This window comes from Kryptolebias marmoratus, unplaced genomic scaffold, assembly GCF_001649575.2.
Source record: "Kryptolebias marmoratus isolate JLee-2015 unplaced genomic scaffold, ASM164957v2 Scaffold196, whole genome shotgun sequence".
Taxonomy (NCBI): domain Eukaryota; kingdom Metazoa; phylum Chordata; class Actinopteri; order Cyprinodontiformes; family Rivulidae; genus Kryptolebias; species Kryptolebias marmoratus.
In genome coordinates this window covers 1-7811 of record NW_023665930.1, presented here as the reverse complement: position 1 = coordinate 7811, position 7811 = coordinate 1, and the positions used below count along the sequence as shown (strand labels likewise).

The following is a 7811-nucleotide window of genomic DNA, read 5'->3' as shown; positions in this document are numbered from 1 at the left end:
TGTTAACCACATTTGTTTTTCATTTGTTAGAGCATGACCCTGCATGTCACTTAAAACAATTCTGTCAATCAGATGTTCATTGTCATCCACTAACATTGTGGAGTTTCCATGGTGTCCTGCTGCTGCTTCTTTTGCAATTTTGTCTGCCAGTCTGTTACCGTAAGACACATCAGTTCCAGCGGTGTGAGCTGCACATTTGCAAACAGCAAGTTCTTTTGGAAGTTGAATGGCATTTAGCAGGTTTGTTAGCAGTGAGGCGTGCGTAACAGGTTTTCCTGTCAAGGTTTGCATGCCTCTACGTCCCCATTGTTTTGCAAAATAAAACAGTGTTGAAAATGCGTGTTGGCTGTCAGTGTAAACAGTTACTTTCTGGTTTTCAGCCAAGAGGCATGCTCACATTAATGCAATGATTTCAGCTGCTTGAGCTGAATAGTTTTTCAGCTTCAATGATTTTATCAGGAAGTTTTACAATGGCATAACCAGTCTGGGTATTGCCATATTGGTCTTTTGAGCATGATCCATGAACAAACCACACTTCACCTTCTATCAACGGTGTGTCTTTTAGGTCCTGCCTTGGTAACTGAAGCTTTTCTGTAGTTTCAAGGCTGTTGTGGGGTGTGCCATCATCGGGTAATGGCAGCAACGTTGCTGAGTTTAGAACTGTGCAATGTTTGATTTTCACATGTGATTGTGATAGTAGAACAGCTGTGGCGACAACATGTTCATTTTAGTTTGTAGTAAGTGAACATCAATTGCATGAGGAACTAACAAGTCCATTTCGTGGAAAAGCACCATATCAGCAGACATTTCAACTGCCATTGCGGCAGCAACATTTTTTTAAGCTTTTTCTCCAAACTACTGAATCTGCTAAAAATCAAACTTTAACAAGCACTGACTGAATCACTTCAAAAACGCTATTCTCTCCGACCCCCAATTTTGGCAGTGCACTGTTGAGAACTCAGAGGAAATCTCTTCACCTTGAAGTATGTTTAACTCAGATGGAACAGCCCAGAAATGTCAGAAAATAACTCAGCTACTCCAGACATCCTTTATATTGCTGCATATTCGCAAGTGGAGTGTTGATTGAGGGTGTATTCGAACCAAAACAGTCTGCTGGCGTACATTTAGTTTTTTTCTTCTTCTGTGGCTGTTAAACAGCAGTTATTTGGGTCTCTTCTTTGAACAAATGAGTTATGGTTATGAGCAGAATTCACATATAGATATATAAGGACAAAAAAACATCATAAAATATCTTGTGAAAAAGATGTTTACAGTTTATAGTGGTCCTGCGGAGAGATCCTCTCATCTCTACAGAAGGGCAGGCCAGCTGCATCAAGGTAACATTGTCCTCTTGCTTGCTTTCGTGAGTTTTGGTGGACAATCTGTTCTTGACAGGTTTGCTGTGGTGGCATCATCTTTCTATTTTCTATTCTTTTTTAAGTGTCATGGTTTTGATGTTTTATTTGGTTTTCTAGTTTTCGTTCCGCTTTGTTTGCTCGTTGCCATGCCATGTCCCTGCCTTTTTGATTTTNGTTATTGTTAGTTTTTGCTGCCTCGTCAGCCTTTTGTTTTGTTAGTTTTATTTTAATAAATTTGTTTTTGTTCCTTTAAAACCATGCGTCTGCGTTCTGGGTTCGCCGCCATCTCTCCGCCGCTTGACATTAAGTTGAAAAACATAAATATGGATTGTGGTATTACTGAATTTGTTTAGCCAAGAGTATGCCCTCTTCAGCAGGTATACTTAAGCAACATCCACATTTCAGGTCAGAGAGTAGGGAAGGAGGCGAACCCAGAATGCAGACTCATGCAGGCTTAAGCCGGGGAGGCGTGGACCAAGCAGACGTGAGCCGGGCAGGTGTGGACCAAGCAGACGTGAGCCGGGCAGGCGTAGACCAAGCAGACGTGAGCTGGGATGGCGTGGACCAAGCACACATGAGCCAGGATGGCGTGAACCAAGCAGACGTGAGCCGGGCAGGCGTGACAAGGAAGTCGTTCGGGACCCTCGGCGGAACAGACTGAAGTGTAGTGTCTGCCCGGAACCCCGACGTGGCGAAGCAGAGCAAGTCGTCCAGCCCGACCCTTGACATGGCGGAGCTGAGCGAGGCGTCCATCCAGAACCTGAACGTGGCGAAGCTAAGCGAGGCGTCCAGCCGGACCCTCGATGTGGCGAAGCTGAGCAAGGCGTCCAGCCGGACCCTCGACGTGGCGAAACTCAGCGAGGCGTCCTTTCAGACCCTTGATGTGGCGAAGCTGAGTGAGGCGTCCAGCCGGACCCTCGATGTGGCGAAGCTAAGCCGTCAGCGGCGTTGGTTTGACCCTTCAGTGGAACTGTGCAGGTGGCAGTGTCGGCTTCACCTGCCGGAGGAGCTGTGGTGGTGGCGTCAGCTAGACCCGCCGGTGGAGCTGTGGCAGCGCCGTAAGCTAGGTCTGCCGGTGGAGCTGTGGCAGTGCCGTCAGCTAGATCCGCCGGTGGAGTAGTGACAATGTCCGGTAGAGACACACTGTTGACCCCTTCAGCGACACTGACCAGTGGAGAGGCGTCACCGACCCCCTCAGAGACGCTGACTGATCTGGTGAATTTGGCGGACTTTGAGGGTGGTGCTGGGGGTTTTGCTGAGGTCACAAGAAACTCTGAGGGCTCGACAGAGGGCGCGGGAAGCTCCGAGGGCTTGGCAGAGGGCGCGGGAAGCTCCGAGGGCTCGGCAGAGGGCGCGGGAAGCTCCGAGGGCTCGGCAGGGCGAGTCGAATCTGAGTGAGAAGTTGGCCGAATTCGGGGATGCAGAGAAGTCCGGGGGTGAAGCTGATTATTTTGTCCATGAGCGAAAAAGCGGTTCTTTGGTGAGCTGGGTCTGTGTGATTATGAGTTGAGGATTGGAGTCTAATGGTTTGTGCTTTGATGGCGTGGAGTTCCGTTGGGAGTATCCGACAAGGGAGTGGCCGCGAGGACTGATAGCGCCTCGGCCCGACCCGCCAGAGGGGCTGTGGTGGCAGTGGTCTGACCCACCAAAGAGGGTGTGGTGGCGGGGGTCCGACCCACAGAAGAGGCTGTGGTGGCGGTGGTCCGACCCACCGGAGAGGCTGCTGGAACTGGTGGGGATGTGGAGGCTGCCGCAGCCAGTGCTTTCCCTCTGCAACGGTGGACACGGGTTCGGAGGGAAACCACCGGACAAGACCACGGATCATCCAGGAAGGCGAGCGGGTGCTCCTCCCACAGCTCGGCCAGGATTTGGGACTTCTCCGGAGTGAGGGTAACGTCGATGGGGGAGTCAGCAGGGTTCAGGTGGGGCTGGATCATTCTGTCAGGTCGGAGAGTGGGGAAGCAGGCGAACCAAGAATACAGACTCATGTTAAAGGAAGCTAATTTTTTAAAAGTAAATAAACAAAACAAAATGCTGATGTGGCAGCAAAAAGAAACTAAAGTTAAACATCAAATGACCAGGTGAGGAACAAAACATAAATCTAAGGCAACCAGGGAACAGAGATCAACAGGAAATAAAGAACAATGATCCAGCAGAGTAATGAGGAAAGTGACTGGGTTTTAAGCACAGAGGGTGACGAGGTAAGTGAGCACAGGTGAAGCAATTAACAAGACTCGAAACAGGTGTAGATGGGCGTGGCATGAAGGCAAAAGAGTGAATGGGGAGGAGTGAATGGTGACAGCACAGAGAACACAACAAAAACCCAAAACCAAAAGGAAAACATCTGAAAAACAACTAAAACAGAAAACCTGAAGACAAACTAAAACCATAAACTAAAACACAAAAATTCCAAATCCTGACACCACACCCACATGCAAATTGCAAACAAAGGCTTTCCACTTGTTTAAGTTGTCTGAGGTATCACTAGAATGTAATGGTAAATGGACTGTACTTATATAGTAACTTTCTAGCCAACCAGGCCACTCAAAGCATTTTACAAGTTGACGAGTACAAGTCTCTCCATGATCTTGATAATGAAGAATGTGAGCGCTATTATCTTGTAGCCATTAAGAGCTGTGGGACTTATCTTTATGGGCAATGGGGCCAAGCAGTAGGTTGTCCACAGCATTGGGACTCTCTGAAGGAGGCATAGAAGTACTTAGACATAGCTGACTGGCACAGAACTTCAGCAAGTGGGGGCTGATGCCATTTGGTCTAGTGGCCTTGATCCGGTTGAGTAGTTTCTCCAGCTCCCTTTTCACCTGGTTGGTTGTTGTGAAATCCAAAAACTGATTTAACTTGTTTGCCTGCAATCTCTTTAATTAAACACTGTACCTGTCCTCTGGAAGCCACTTAACTCTGCCATTCCCCTCCAGGCATCCCTGACTCTGTTAGTGTCTCTGCTAACCTGCCTACAGCAAGAAATTATTTGCCCTGTGGTGCAGCTAGAGGACTTGAGGTGAGCAAAAAAACAAAAACAAATGTTCTCTTTGGCCTTCAGATGGATGGAAGCTGGAAGACCTTTTTTTTTATCAAAAATAAAGGTAGGCAGAGATTGCCAGTTGGGATGAACAGTTCTCAGTCTGGTTCTGAAGGCTTTTATTGGTTGGCAATTGTCTTTATTTTGTTTAAAAAATACGAATTTACGTCACACAAAAGCTGGCACTGTCGGGTTTTGTGTTTCCTGTGGGGTTTTGTGTTTCAGTTTATTGTCTTCATGTTTTCTGTTTGAGTCTTTGTTCAGTTATCTTTGTCTTAGTTTAGTTCTTGTTGTTCATGTCTTTGTTTCCTGTCACTATTCACTTCTCCACAGTCATCCACTTGCCTGTCTGCCATGCCCATCTCCAACTTTCAACAATTTGTATCACTCACCTGTGCCCACTTATCTCGTTATCTTCAGTGTTTAACACCCGGTCACTTTCACCACTACTCCGCTGGTTCATTGTTCTGCTTTGCTTGTTCCTGGTTCTGTCCTGTCTGTTTCAGTTCCTGCCTGAATTTAGGCTTTTAATTTTGTTTTCTTGTGCTGCCATGTCAGCTTTTGTTTTGTTTATTTAGTTCAATAAATTAGTTTCTTTTTAAGATGAGTCTGTTCTCTGGGTTTACCTCCGTTGTCTCCACCGATCCTGACAGGCACTGTGTACAGAGCAAATAAACGGAAACCGTTTGTGGTTTAGGGAGGGAAGATTTTAAAGAAATTACTGTTTATCTATTTTACCACACATATATGTTCAGTTCTGGACAAAGATATTTCCTGTTTTTTTCGGTGCAGATTAGATGAAACAAGGACATTTCACCAACAATTAGTGTCATGATGAGCTTTTGAAAATTGCTGCACTGCCAAGACCACACCCTCCAGCACAAGGTAACAGCTCTTTGTTCCATGTCACTTTCATACGTTGTCTTTTATCTGACACTGGTAATCATAATACTTCAGTTACATTTGCCTGTTACAGGTTCAACAACAGCTGATTCACTTATGATCAGATCACAAAGATACATAGCATAATGTCAGGTTGTCATGGATCGGCTTGTAGTTTGACAGTGGAGAGAGTTAGGCCTCACTCCACTGTTGCTTTTCTGTTTGTCCTGAAACTTGGTGGAGAGGTGGAGCCTGGCCAGATGAAGGACTTGTCTAAAGTCTGAGACTTGGCTCTTCACAGAGGATGGAGCTCTCCGTTCACTCCTTTTACCCTACAGTTTGACAGCTACTTTTTAGAACATGGAGATAAGTTGGGAGTGTATTTATAAAGAAAATTTGATCCAGTTGCTCTGAGTGAGTGTGATCCAAGCTGCAGTGCTTTATGTGATTCATCATCCGGAAGTTTACTGAATTTTAGCAAACTTAACTGGAGTATGGCAAACTATTTCAACAGATTCAATGCATTTTCTCCAAATAAAAACCTGCTGAGAAAAGAATGATCGTATACAAGTTTTGATGTTTGATATTTTTTTGTTATCAGATATTGCATTAGAATGATCAGCTGCTCATTCTGACTCTGTCTTACATACACTATATGTGCTTTGGAGGTGAATCTTTTTCATGCAACTAGGTTTTTTCATTCTTTTTAACCCTAACGGGCCCTTGACCCAAAGTTACAAGAGCTTCTCTACCTCTCTTAGTTCTCTCTCTGTTGAGGGCTCCAGAAGGGTTAAACATATTGCACTTTGTACTCTACACTCACTATTTGTAGAGTTCTGTTCATTGCACCTTTTCCTCAATAGTTACTTTAAAATATCAATAGTGGACAGCGGATGTGCCTTTTTTTATATAAAGAAATACTAAATATACACTACAAAGACAAAAAATACACTGCATTTACAGCAAAATCTACTGAACAAAGTTGAGAACTGTAAAGCTTCTGTCTGAAAAGCTGTTGACGTACTCCTTGAGAAATCACAAAGTTGGCTCTCATTTATTTGGTTGCATGACAAAAATTGCATCATTTTGTGTTTGGGGCAGCTGTGGTGGCCATGAGGAGGTGCACCTAGGGACACATTCACTTTACATTCACATACCCTCGTTTCTTTGTTTCGATTTTTTTTTTTTTAACCTGAGAAAAAACTTTTTTGCTCAGTGTTTTTAAGCCCAGCAGACAAAAGATAAAGAAAGCGAAACTTAAGTTGAAAACAACTTTTAAACTGTCACCTGGCTCCTACTGCATCAGCTGCCTCCTCCCCAACCCTCTGCAAACATCACTACAACCTTATGTGACCTTGAACAGAATGCTGACACCTGACCCTGGGGGGGAGTGTGCGCTACCGAAACTTGGCATCATTTGTGGAAACAATGGAAGCGCTATAGACAACGTTGGCCCTGTGTTGTTGCTGTTTTTTAAACTTATGGGGATTCTCCTGAGACTTCAGGAAAAGAGGCGCAGTGGAAGACATGTTCTGGATGTCACGATTGTTGCGCGGCGTAGGACAGCTGTTATCCACCAGAGATTTCAGGTTTTACAGCGTCTTCAGCTGGGGGACAGATGGCATAAACATTGCAGGTTAAGCTAACGCTGTTGTTTATAGTTCTATTACTTCTCTACCGTTTCAAAATTGTCTATCGTTGTATTCTTCGCTATTCTTAGCTTCAATCTGACCACACCCACAACCAATGAGTGAACAGGAGCTAAGCCTGCGTCCCCAATGAAAGTAGGGCCGGCCCGCTGGACCTACTCCAAAGCAGTAAACGAAAAAGCAGGGACCTGCCTCGAAAAATTGTCAGTGGAAACGCGCGCAAAGCAAGCTGAGTAAGATAAGATAAGATTAGATAAAATTTATTAATCCCACAATGGGGAGATTTGCACGTTAGAGTAGAGTAGAGTAGAGCTGAGACCTTTAGAACTGGTGGAAAAGGGGCATATGGCCCGGTCCCAGTACTCACACTTCCACCCTCATCCCACCCTCATGTCCTTCAAATGTGCATTTATGCTGAAGAGTTTGAGTGCAAAGTGTGTCCCAATTCTCCGGAATGCTCTTTAGCCCCACCCCCTTTGTTTACTATGTCCGCCCTTTGGCTAAGCCCGCATCCAAGCGAACTTCGGCAAAGTATTTACCCACAATTCATTGCTGAATATGATGTTTTGATTTTTTTAAATTATCTTTATGGATATTAATAAAGGGTTTTGAATTAAAAGGTGTAAATATGGCAGTGGTGACAGAGCAAGCTGTGTGTGAATGCTATCAAAGTTTGCTCTGTATTCAACAAGTCATAACAAAACACATTTGAACAGTCAAATATCTCCTGCCATGACTTTGGAAAGCAAAAATGCCTATACTGTACTCTTAAAATTGTACTGGTGCCTTCTTAAAATGCCAAAACAGCAACCGGTCCGCCCTGTTGGATGTCTCAGCTCTGGCCTTGGCTCCAGTTCAGGTGTCTTCAGTTTGTAATCAGCC

The 7811-nt window shown here is 45.0% G+C and overlaps 1 long non-coding RNA gene across 1 annotated transcript; it reads left to right on the top strand.

Annotated features, from left to right (window-relative positions):
• Window positions 1–4264: 4264 nt before the first annotated feature.
• LOC119616846 lies at window positions 4265–6209 on the top strand. Its single transcript, XR_005232903.1, has 2 exons — window positions 4265–4462; window positions 5191–6209. It is a non-coding gene; the product is annotated as an uncharacterized LOC119616846 (long non-coding RNA).
• The last annotated feature ends 1602 nt before the right edge of the window (window positions 6210–7811 follow it).